We start from the raw sequence: 12,263 nt of genomic DNA, 5'->3' as shown, positions 1-12,263 counted from the left end.
TCTAGGGAGTGTCTGTTGTCTTAAAGAAAAGATTCGCCCAATATTTGGTCTTTTCCTCTGGGGATCTTTTTCATATTCATTTGCCTACGCTAAACAAAGGAACTGGGCATGTGAGCTATTTGAATATAAATGTCTTTCTAATACAGCTAATTATTTTAAATGTTTAATGGGAGCCTCATGGAAATTGTTGCATAAACTTTTCAATTAGCGAGAAGGCTCATTGATTGCATTTGTGCAAGATGTTTAATTGGGTGGACAACACAGAATAAATACATTTGGAAATTATCTCAGATTACCTACTTTTAGGGGTATGCCTATAGGGAAGAGAAGGCTGTGCTTCCAATCAACTTCAAAGATAAGATAGCTTAATTGGAAGCTGACTGTGTCTTGACAGCTTCGGAGCAGCAGTGACTTCCATGCAAAATAATCTGAAGCAGATGCTGAATGAAGAAGTAGCATTTTCTTTCATGCAAGCTTTGGCATCAAATCCCTAGCATTATGTCATCTAGTTCTATATCAGGAAGCATTTTTTTTATTGTCACATTGGTTTCAGCACACTACCTCATATTTAGACTTAAACAGCTAAGTTCATCGGCCTTTGACAAATGGACTTCAAGTGTTTCTGAAACACTTAACTCAAAGGCAACTTTTCCCAAGCCATGCCACAGTGGTTCAAATACTGATGAAAGATCCTAGGAAAAGGCCTATTTAGAGTTCCTAAACCGTGATGAAACTTCACTAGATATTTTTTTGTGCTTTTAGTTAGTATCATGGTGTTTATGTAACTCCACACTGTTTGTATTGGAGATTACAGCCTAGAGAAATGGGCTGCCAGAAACCTCATGAAGTTCAACAAGGGCAAGTGCAAAGTCCAGCACCAGGGGAGGAACAACCCCCTGCACCAGTACAGGCTGGGGGCCACCCAGCTGGAAAGCAGCTTGGCAGAAAAAGACCTGGGAGTCCTGGTGGACACCAAGTTGAATGTGAAACATCAATGTGCCCTTGCCACGAAGGCAGCTGATGATGTCCTGGGCTGCCATAGGCAAAGCATTGCCGGCAGGTCGAGGGACGTGATCCTTCCCCTTATTCAGCACTGGTGAGGCCACACCTGGAGTACTGGGTCCAGTTCTGGGCTCCCTGGTACAAGAGAGACATGGATGTGCTGGAGAGCATCCAGCAAAGGGCCACAGAGATGATTAAAGGACTGGAGCATTTCTCCTGTGAGGAAAGACTGGGAGAGCTGGGACTGTTTAGCCTAGAGAAGAGAAGGCTGAGGGGGCATCTTGCGAATGTACATAAGTACCTGAAAGGAGGGTGCAAAGAGGACGGAGCCAGGCTCTTTTCAGTGGTGCCCAGCGGCAGGACTGGAGGCGATGGGCACAAACTGGAACGCAGGAGGTTCCCTCCGAACATCAGGCAACACTCCTTCACCACGAGGAGTGACTGAGCACCGGCACAGGTTGCCCAGAGGTGGTAGAATCTCCATCCTTGGAGATTGTCCAACGGCATCTGGACGTGGTCCCGGGCAGCCGGCTCCGGGTGGCTGTGCTTGAGCAGGGGGTGGACCGGGTGACCTCCAGAGGTCCCTTCCAACCTCAACCCTTCTGGTGTCCCGTGATTGTTCTTAAACTTTTATAATGGGAAAAAAGGTTAAAGGCATGATGATTTTGAAATATATCATCTGTGTTATGTCTTTAATATTAAGTTTGGAATTGTGAGGATAAAGCTCGCTGTTAATTCATTTATAACTACTGAGTTGCTAAGAAGAGTAATCTTTTTACTTGCCTAGTGTGTGCCAGTATTATCAACGTAATCCACTTGAATATCTTGTTAAGAATTCTGTTAAAATTTACTTTGGGGGGGGGGATTTCTGTGTTGAACGTTTGAATCTTATTTGACCATCAGTAGTACTGAAATTAAGCAGTGGCAATGAAAGTATACCTAAATATCTGTTCTACTTTGCACATCAGCAAAAATAGAGAGGAGCCCGTCGTCTGATTTATAAATGCTGAGAATCTGGACCAGACCACTTAGAATATGATCTGTTCTCGTGGGAAATCCTCAGCCTTGGAGGCACTAAAAATGAAATCACTCAAATGCTTATTCAACTAATCATAACGGATAGCACAGCTTTAGAATAAAAGATTACCAGTTGGCAGAAAAGATGATGGAAAACATTTAAGAGCTGTGAAATGAGTTTTATATGATTCAGTGAAGCTTTGCACTGAAATCTGATAAGTGGCAGTGGAATACTGATAATGATGCAGCCACAAAGGTGAAAGCCTGGTCTAGGAGTATGATGTGGATCGCTGGGGGAGGAGGGCGTTCTGATGTCGAGGTGAGGGGAGCTGCTTTCAGCCAGGTGGCTGTGTTGGTCAGAATAGAAAGCAATGCTCTCACCTCCGCGGTGTGACCTGGGATGGGAGATGCAGAGAGCTGACGTGTCAGTCTTCAGGGATGGGCTGAGGAGAGGAGTTGGAAGAGAGGAAGGACGGAGCGGTGTGTGATACTTCAAATTAGGCTGCCGAAAACAGCGTGGAGAACGTGAGAGAGGAGAGGCTGTTGCTGTTCAGAGGCAGCGACGTGGCCACGGGTCCTTTAAAGCAACTTGTGTGCATGTCTTCCGACCATCTTATTCATTGCAGCTTTAGCAAAGTAACCTTTTCAAAAGTTGGAATGAAGGCTGCAGACTTCCAGCCAAATAATACCATCTATAATGAGCTAACTACTTTGCATTTGAGCCACTGCTGCTCCAGGAATTAGTGCTTGGAAACCTTGGTACACCTAGACGATAGGGGAGAGCTTCTAGAGGACATTGTTGTGAGTAAGATTGTATAGAGGACCATTTACTTGCCTTTGTTTCTCAGCTTTTGGTAAAAACTAGTTGAATCCTTTCAGCTCCTAATAGGCTGTGTTCAGATACTAAGCCCTCTGTTTCTATAATGTCAATGTATTGCTTGTTCGGCATCTTTTTAATTAGTGACATTTTATTTAGTCCAAATTAAATATGCCAGATGTAGCTGATTTAGTGGGTAACAATGATGAGTGAGGGGAGGGAGGGAGAGCTAACATTATATAGCCGTCTGTTCTCAGGGAAGTTTTGGTTGGTTTTTTTTTTTTATTTCTAGTTCCACAAGAGAAGTTGGAGTGGTAACCATGGCAGCAGGGAATTTGTCCCTGTAAGCTAAGCAAAGGGTTGGTTTCTGTGGGGGTTTTTGTGTTTGTTATTTTGTTTGTGGTGCCCCTACTAGGAGAAGGGGGTGTGCAAAATAATCTCGAGCAAGCCCTGGAGAGGGAACTCGGAAATAGATAAGTTACAGGCACTTGCCGTGGAGTTAAAAACTCATGCGTTGGTCATGCCGTAGCATGCATGGATGGATGGGTGCAGCAGTGAAGCTGAGCAGTGAGAGATGTGAAAATTTCTTGGTGACTTGGATCTCTACACTAGGTATTTTGGGGTGGGGTCATTAGACACTGTATGCTAATAAATCTTTTGTAGGGTTGTGTTTGGGTTTTCACCAATATTTTTCTCACTTTTTTTCCACTGAAAATGAATAATTCTCAGCAGGTTGGAAGGGAGTGAGATTTGCATGGGGCTAGCTGCATTCAAGAGAGAATATCCGGCTTAGTCATGGTGACATAACCCCAGATTTTGCATCAGCCCCAGAAACTTTTTGATGTATCATTCCTGAATTTGGGGAAAGCTATTGTTTTCCTCTGGTATCTAAATTTACCAAAAATTAAACGGCAGAGCAGTTTTATGGAGCAGTTTCTCATTAAAGCAATTGCTGAAAATGAGAATTATGCATGCCTTGGGGAGAGGATAACGTGAGCCCTCTTCTCCCATTGACATAACTTTTCCTGGGCTAAGATCTGCAGGGGGTTAATTCTGGCCACACAATCGATGCTTACACAGTTGTGCAGAAATACTCTCCCAATGCAAGCAGCTCTGTTAAAAGCATTTATTGTGTGCGTGTGACAAACTGACCCATAAAACATCCTGAACGTTGCAGGCAGCAACAATTAGCCGATACTTGCTGCTTGAAATCGCCAGCTTCCAGAGCCGGTAGCTTGGGAGACGGGAAGTTCAGCAATACTGCTGAATACTGTACAGCGAGGAGGCAGCTGACGGCCGGGCATTAGGGATGCTTTGCCATGCTGCTGTAGTTAAGCCTGTCACCCACTCGTTATAAAGCACCCCTCTTTTATTGTCAGAGCAGTATGAACTCAGCCCTATTGGGAAAACCTATTGTGGGTTGCGACCGATGCTATCGGAGTGCGGGAAATTTATATTTCCAAGGTGTGCTTGAGCTTTTGGGATTTTCAGCACCTGGAGCCTGTTAGGCTGTGAGTTTCAGAGTGTATTTATACTTCAGGATCCCATCGTTAAATGGTCATAATTCCTGGAGTGCCTGGAGGTTATAGCCAGTCTTCGTTAGGAGTCTTTCTCTGTGTTTTGCCTTTTTTTCCATTAGCTTCCATTACCTTTTTCACTGCCCTAAGTTTCCAGCTTCCCCTCTCTTCTGGTAGCTTTGGTGTAACTGCCTGATCTGGGATGTCAGTGTTGGTTCATCGGGATGCGAAGGGGAATAAAGGGACTCTTGTAAAGACAGATAATTGATTTTTTTTTTTTTTTTTTTCAATCTAGTGCACCTCTGTATGTGTTGTGAAAACTCTTTTTATCCTTCTGTTGTCAATTCTGGCAAGGCTTGTCAGATCTAGGAGCTAGGGCTTCAGCTAAGAACTTGTTTTCATTAATTTTTTTAAATTTATTTTAGCCTTCAGGGCTGCAGAGAGAGCCTTAGGAACTCTGCATTTGCAAGCACCAGAGAACAAACTCACAAGTCCTTAAATCCTTGGCTTTTTCACTCCTTGTGATTACTTTTTTGGGGAGGAGGGAGGAAGAAACAGGAGTGGGAAGAGGGTCTCTCTTTGTCTTCCTCTGTGCTGCATTCCATGTTTGTAACTTCTGTCCAGCTCTGCATCTTATGCTTGCTTAAATTCCTTTGCTATCAGACTAAGTAAATTGGATTGCAGTTGTTAAAGGCAAATTTCATAACTACCAGTTCTTAAAATAATGTGCTTGGTTTGTCATGTCTGGACATTCCAAATACAGCTTATTTGGCATCGTCCTTGATTGTTGGACTGTTGTGGTTTTATTTTATTTCTGTATTTATATCAACCGCAGTCAAAATCCTGAGGTCCATTGTATCAGATAAGAGACAGTCACTGCCCCAAAGGTTTGCCCGTGCATTAAAAATGCACATCAACTACTAATCCTCAGTTTCCAAAGGGACCTTCGGAAGTGGTCTCTGATCCCTTTCCTAATAATACGTGGCTGGACCGGCGCATGCAGATGGAGGGCTGGAGCCAAGCCTAACTACGTATACCACCCTTCATGGCGTTCCTGTTTTCTGCTCTGTAACCTCTCTGCTCCTTTCCCCTCAGAAGACCGTGCGAGGGAAGGGGAATTTTGTGGACTACCCATGTAGAAGTTGTAGTTGGACAATAGTAAGTCAGAGCGGGAAGCCAATTGTACGTTGCGGACCCTACGCTGAAATAGCTTTCTGGCTCATAGGGTGGCCGGGGCGCTCAGACGGCAAGTGCCTCAGCTGCAGTTGCCACAGTGTCCTACTGGGAAAGAAGGAGCCACACAAGTCTTCGGGACCTGCACCATTTTTCTAAATCCTATGGGAAGCTGCTCCCTGGAGCCTTGTTGCACTGTCTGCCAAGCTTCAAATTAATGTGGTTCTTGTGGTTGAAAGCCTGTGCAGCAAGGAAGATGTGGTAATAATTCCTTTTCTACAGAGTAATTTATAATGGCAAAACAATTTAAAATACTCAGTAACTAGCTTGGTTACTTAAGAATTTTAATCAAGAAATTATTATCGTTTTTCTTTGTATTACCCTTTCTAGGGTTGTTAGTGACTTAAATTGTGTTTGCAAGAACTTTTCTACTAAACCTTTCTCTTGGAGCAAATTCAGACAATAAATAATGCATTCTGTAAGCACAGCTGAGGAGGATTGCAAACTATCTAGGCATAAATTGCACAATAAAATATATGAAAGATAAAGGTTAATGCCAGCAACACCACTTAATGTCTTTCATTACATAATCAAAGGAGCGTAACAGTGCCTGTAACTATCTTTTTTTCCGCACATAAAGGATCTCGAAACTAGAAAGGATTTTTGCATGAAAAGCAATTGCTGTTGGGAGGAGCTGTGTGGAGAGAAGGGAGCTCATTTACAGACTTATAATCAAAACTAATGGGAAATGCGGGGTGGGGGAGGACGCAGGCGAGGAAGAAAATGTAAGCTGTCGGTGCTGTGTCCACAGGAAGAGTCTGGACCCCCAGATTTGGGACTGGGTGAGCTGGCTGTTGCTGGGCTATGTTCCCACTGGTGTGGACTGGTACTGTGTCAAAGCCTATCCAAACTGCTTCCCAAGCTTTCTCCATTCCAGCATCCTTCAAATACCCAGAAGCTTCAGCAAAATTCATAAAGGCCTATTGTTACTCTTAAAAGGATTGAAATTAGTCTTTCTCCTTTCTTTTACCTAAAAATGAGAGGCAAACAAGGAATCGAGTGGGAAAATGTGAAAATGTCAAACGGGTCAAATGATTTATCTGAACATGTGAGCATTAAACCAAAGTGGGAAAGAGTGAAACGGCTTTTGGGGATACTGTCACAAAAACAGTGCGTTGTCTGTATATAGGCGTGTACCACTTAAAAACTGCATTCTGCTATTTATTTGTAAAATATGGAAATTATAGGGTAGCAACTTACAGTTTCCAAACCTTCAGATTCTAAGTATGTGAGCACACGTTGGAATAAATCTTTTGTTCATGCAGGCAGTGGGTATGTCTTGAAAATGTGCTCTGTACAGTCTTTTCTTAAAAGTGCATTGCACAGTTCACACCGTTTTAAGTAAACAGCTGAGATTTTTTAAGAAGCTTTGATGCAGTTGCTCTGCAAGCCTAAGCCTGTACAGAGGGCATTAGTACTTTAAGTTTTGAGAAAACAGAAACAGTTGATGAGTATAGACTTCATCCGGTGTCTCCGTAACAAATAGCCATTTTCACACGTAGTTTTGAATGAGAGGAGGAAAAGCTTTGGCTTGTCTTTACAATATTCAGGTTTTGAACTTTAATAGTACCCCAAATGTGCTCGCTGTATATGTTCCTTTAAGTGTGGTTTGTGTATATGCAACATCACACACTTTGCTTATTTTTTTAAGCTCAAATGTCAACAATTGCAGTGTGTAATTATGCCAATAGTGCAGAGAGACATGTTTGCTTGATTAGTCACCGCGGCCTGAATTCAGCCAATATAGCTTACGGCATCCAGCTGAAGTCCAGAGTCAGGAGCCTAGATTCCCTCTGCAGCTAGCAGAGACACACAAATACCTTTGTCATGCGCTTTACATCTTAAGTTACCCCATCTCTCTCCCTTAGCTTAAGAAGGAATTTAACTCTCTAAAATTACCTGGGGTGAACGTGGGCCTGTGCGTTCATACATGACTGGTTCGGAAGTGCTAACCCTCCAAATATAGATGCTGACTTGAACCCAGCGCTAATCCTGCCCTGCCCTTCTCTGCCCACGCCGCTGTGATTCCCAAAACCTGTCTCGCTGGTACGACCCCCACAGGGTTCATGACTTTAGCATTGGTGTTTGATGACCACTGAACATATGATGATACTGTGATTCCCCTTCAAGTTATTCCTCTGACTCTAGGAAATGGGTTTAAAATTCAATAGCCCAGCAAAGAGGGACAAAATCAGGGTTTTCCAACATGGCCAACTTAAGTCTTTTTTTTTTTTTTTTTTTTTTTTTTAAGATTGCTGTTTTGGATATGAAAGTCAAAGACTAAGATCTTGATCTTATAACAATTATTCTCCTTTGTTGTTCATAGGCTTTCAAATGTGTACCTAAATATAGTATATGCCAGAGGAGAGAGTTAATGTTGCTATGAGAACCTTAACCTCAGCATTTCCTAGGGGTTTATGTTTATACGTAGGGAAAAAAGCAATGATCAAATAACTGAGAGTTGGTTTTCTTTTATGAGAAAGTACTGTCTGATGCCTTGTATATAAGTGATCCTATCTGCAATGTATTGCTGTTACTGCTGCTGTTTGAAGGGCTTTTTTCCTGCATGAGCTGTGCAACAGAGGAGGCAAAAAGAGCCATAGGGTTGACCTATATATTTATTTCATTGCAGCACTTGAAATTCCTGTGTCTTATAATGCTGCTGGGCAAGTAAGGGGGGACTGGCTGGTGCTCCAGTGTGTAGATGTGGTTGACCGAGTTGCTTGCCTGTCAGGTGTGCACAGAGCGTGCTTAGAGGCTTTTCTTTATCAAAGGTTTGCAACTTTAGGAAGCAAAGCCTTCCTTTTTTGGTTACCTTTTCAACTAGGCAAATAGCAGTTCCAGGGTAACCTGCATGCAGAGCTTGAGTCTTCAGCAGCTTTGGGTTGACTGATCCTAGCTGAAAGCATCCCCGTTCCTCCAGTGACTCTGACTCTGCTCTTGTGAGCCCATGAGCTTTGAGTATAGAAAGCTTTCAGAAAAATGCTCTCATCAAAACAGGGTTCCAGTGAAAACAGCAAGTTACCTGCGTGGTACATAGGTGCCCTCTGCAATAAATTGCTCCTTCTGCTTGCACAAGGTACATGCATTTCAATTCAATTTTCTTTCTGTTTACCTCACTGATGGTACAGTTCTCATGTCTGAACAATCTTGATGAGTGAAATGGGGGGATGAAAGTCAAAACTTGCTAGACTGATTTTCAGTCTGTGCAGCTCTTGGTAATGACTCTTCAGTGTATTTTAATGGCTTTCTGTGATGTCTCTGATCTTCGTCCCTTATAAAGTGAATCTCTTGAAGAACTAGTGTACTGAAACCTTTTATCTATTAGATTTCAGTCAGAGGGCCTTCTCAAAATGGGTACTCTCTCCTTATACTTAGTTTGGAATCATAATCCAGGATAACAAAGGTTGGTTTGCACTGATACAAATTACACCATGATGCATTTCCGTCTGTAGAATGTAAATTTGGATCTGTTTGATGCTGAAGATTTTCAGCATAACGTCATTTAAAAGCGTGAATTTTTATGATAATTATATACAGTCGTAGGTTTTCTTTTGCAGAAAAAGGAAAATAAAAAAGCACAAATAGAAAGTGGAGAAGGAAGTAATGTGACTGTGACACAACTGGGTTGGGGTTTTTTTGTGCTCATTCCTAATAATGTTTGCATTACGTGATGCACACAAAATACTGCAGTGAGGTTGAGGAACTAAGGCTGGAAGATGAAACAGCCATGAGGGTACTCAAGATACACAACCCATTATATGAAACCACTGAAGTGATGAATATTAATGTTCTTTTAAATTTTTAATTTTTAAGTCTTTCTGTCTTTCAAAAAAAGGAAAAAAAAAAAAGCTTGGGGGAAGAATTCTTCCCAGAACAATGGTGCAGTCTGTTATCTGCTCCTTTGCACTGTAAAGCACTGAATGTTCAGCCAATATAGTGCTCTGGTTGGCTTAGCATTCTTAACCTTAATTTTGAATAGAAGGTGCCTTGTGCTGCTGACGTAATTAGGGCCTTTTGTAAATCACTGTTGCAGGCAGTCTGCTGTTGCATTTCACTGCATTTCTTGGGGGGATGCAGGGCAAAATGTCAGGCTAACTTTCTGAACCCATCTTCAGGCTAGGTGTTATCATTATTGGAGCATTTCGTTCAGAACGAGTTCTTCATTTTCCCTTGTAGATAATAAGCCCCAAATCAGTTTTGCAAGTGAAACAGTGTTTCTGGTGGAAGAAGTTTGAATAGGGAGCCCTTAACATCTTAAAGTAGGAGATGCTTTCTTGAATAAAAGACAGGGCGGGGAGGGGGGCGGGAAGAGAGATAGGGAATGTGAGAGGGTTGGATTTGACCAGTTGACTTTAAATTAAGTCCCCTCTGTGATAAAGGAATATTGCAGTCTGCCTCTTTTGTCACGGCAACCATCAGAAAGCTTGAGCTGAAGCTTTGTCGTCGAGCCGGTTCCGTATTCGTGGCTACGTGTCATTCCCCGCCCTGCGTGGGGGCACAAAATCCCGTTACCTTTCGCGTAAGCCTCTTGGGGACCATTGCACTCTTGCCTCTGCAGAGGCACGGGGTTTCGTCTCACTTCGGTCTCTCTCCTGTCGCTGGGGCAGGGTTCAGCTCAGGCCATTACATCCCCCCCGATGCAGTCTTTTATATCCGTGATGTCAGTGGTGACACGCGGCCTTGCGCTGTCCTTGATAGCAAACACGGCACTATTAATAGTTGGTGAAGTTAACTTGAGCATTTCTGCGTTCACGCCGTCCACCCACTGCACTCCAGTCCCTGGGCTTTAAAGGGATCCTTAACCCCCCCCCCACCGCTGACCGGCCCTGCGAATGAACGTACCCACGCTTCTAGCGTAGCTCCCATAGTCACGGGGGTGTGGGAATAACGGGGGTGCGGGGAACGTGGCGTTGTGCATCCCGTACGTGCTGTGAGGTGCTGTGGTACTTCAGGGCACCGGCTCAAACTCTGGGCAAGGAGGGGGAAGGTGGGACGCGTCCCCGTGACCCCGTCACTTCGTACCGAGGGAGCAGGGCCTGAGCGAGCGTCGAAGACTGCTGCAGCCTTCTTCCAGCGGCCGTACTCCCTCAAGTCTTCCCGTGCTTGGGAGCAGGGAAGAGCGTGGCGGTTGTCTTGGGGCTCTCTGTTTTCCACCTGCAAGGGCTTGAGAGGGACCCTTGGCAAACAGTGTTCCCTCTCTTCTGGGACTTGGCGGCCGCAAGGATCAGGTGCGACCTGCCCAGCCCCGCTGCCTCCTTCCCAGCAAAGCCGCAGGGAAGGAAAAGAGGGGGTTTTGTGCTCCAGATGTTGCAAAAGCGGCGATTCGCCTGGCGTGTGCCTGGTACAGGCTCCCATGCGAAGGCTGAGGCAGAGAGCACGGAGCTGTGCCTCTCCCAGGCTGATGAATGAATGGGTGATGTCACCAGGTTGGTTCCTGAGGCAGGAAATCCATCCGAAAGAGTTCAGTTTCGATACGGAAAGTGGAGTTCGGCGCACATAGAGTGAGCCCAAAGTAGGAAGGAGTTCTGTCACCGCCACCTTTTCGGTTGTGACGCTCCTTTCCAGTCTATTGCGATGGAGAGCAGTTAAAAAAACCCCAAAACAAAAAACCGAGATTCAAGCGGGTGTTAGTCCCTCCCCATTCCCCGCTGAAAGCAAATACAGCAGCAACTTTCCGTCCTGCGGAATACTGGCTTTCCTCGCACGCCCAGGGAGGGAAGGCGAGAGCCCTGCTCCCCCGCTGCAGCCCGGGGGGGGTTGGGCCGGGGACCCCGGGCGGCCCCGTCCCCCGGGGGGCTGCCGGGGGTGGGAGCGAACTCCGCTCCGCTCTGAAATGGGTGCTCGTTACAGAAAACAGGCTCGGCTGAGCGTCGGCAGGAGCGGGAGCGCAGCCGCCCCCTCGACCGGCGTGCGCACCGGCCCCCCCGGGCCGGGGTCCCCGCTCCTCCCGACTGGGGGAAGAGCTGGCTCACCCCTGCTGCCGGACGGAGCCGTTTCCCGAACGCGCGGCTTCGACTCACTTGGGCTGGAGGGGGCTTTAACTCCTCCCTCGCTGCGCTCCGGTCTGGACGGAGCCGGGCCGGCGGGGGGGGGGGGGGGGCGAAGCCGGGCGCCGGTGTCTCGGCGCTCCCCGCCGCCCCTCGCCCGGGGCGGCCCCCCTGCCGTCCCCGTCCCGTCGGGAGGAGAAGTTGAAGCGCCGGAGTTGCGGGCGGGCGGCAGCAGCCGCTGCCGGGCCGGGCGGGCTCGGCGCCGGCGCCCGGGGGGGACGCGTGTCGCGGCCGGCGGCGGTTCGGGCTCCCCCCGCCGCCCAACCGCGCGGCTGCCGGAGGGGGCTCCGGCGCCCGCGGGTGGCCGCGACGACAAATTTCCTTTGTAATTTCTTTTTTTTTTTTCTTTTTCCCTTTGGGGGGGGCGGGGGTAATTTGGAAGTCTGATAGTGTGTGGGAAACGATTACATCAGTCGGAGGGAGGGCTAGGATTGGTCTACACGGTGTGGTTTGATTCACTACCGCAAAGATTGCGTGTAACCCTTTGAGTGGAGCTCCGGCAGAGTTGTTTCCCTCCCCAGAAGCAGTCCCCGTCGCCGGGGCTCCGTGACAGGTACGGCACCGCCGACCGCCGGCACCCCGGGCGCCCGGCCGCCGGCCGGCTGCCGCCGAGGCTCGGCGGAGGCA

The 12,263-nt window shown here is 46.5% G+C and overlaps 1 protein-coding gene across 3 annotated transcripts in view; it reads left to right on the top strand.

The window, feature by feature from the left end:
* Window positions 1-12,263, top strand: part of GRB10 (growth factor receptor bound protein 10) — a 148,020-nt gene that overhangs the window by 107,962 nt on the left and 27,795 nt on the right. The gene's annotated exons all lie outside the window — the stretch shown is intronic.

Source organism: Haliaeetus albicilla, chromosome 3 (genome assembly GCF_947461875.1).
Source record: "Haliaeetus albicilla chromosome 3, bHalAlb1.1, whole genome shotgun sequence".
Taxonomy (NCBI): domain Eukaryota; kingdom Metazoa; phylum Chordata; class Aves; order Accipitriformes; family Accipitridae; genus Haliaeetus; species Haliaeetus albicilla.
Note: the sequence above shows the minus strand (reverse complement) of the source record. Positions and strands in the feature narration are given on the sequence as shown.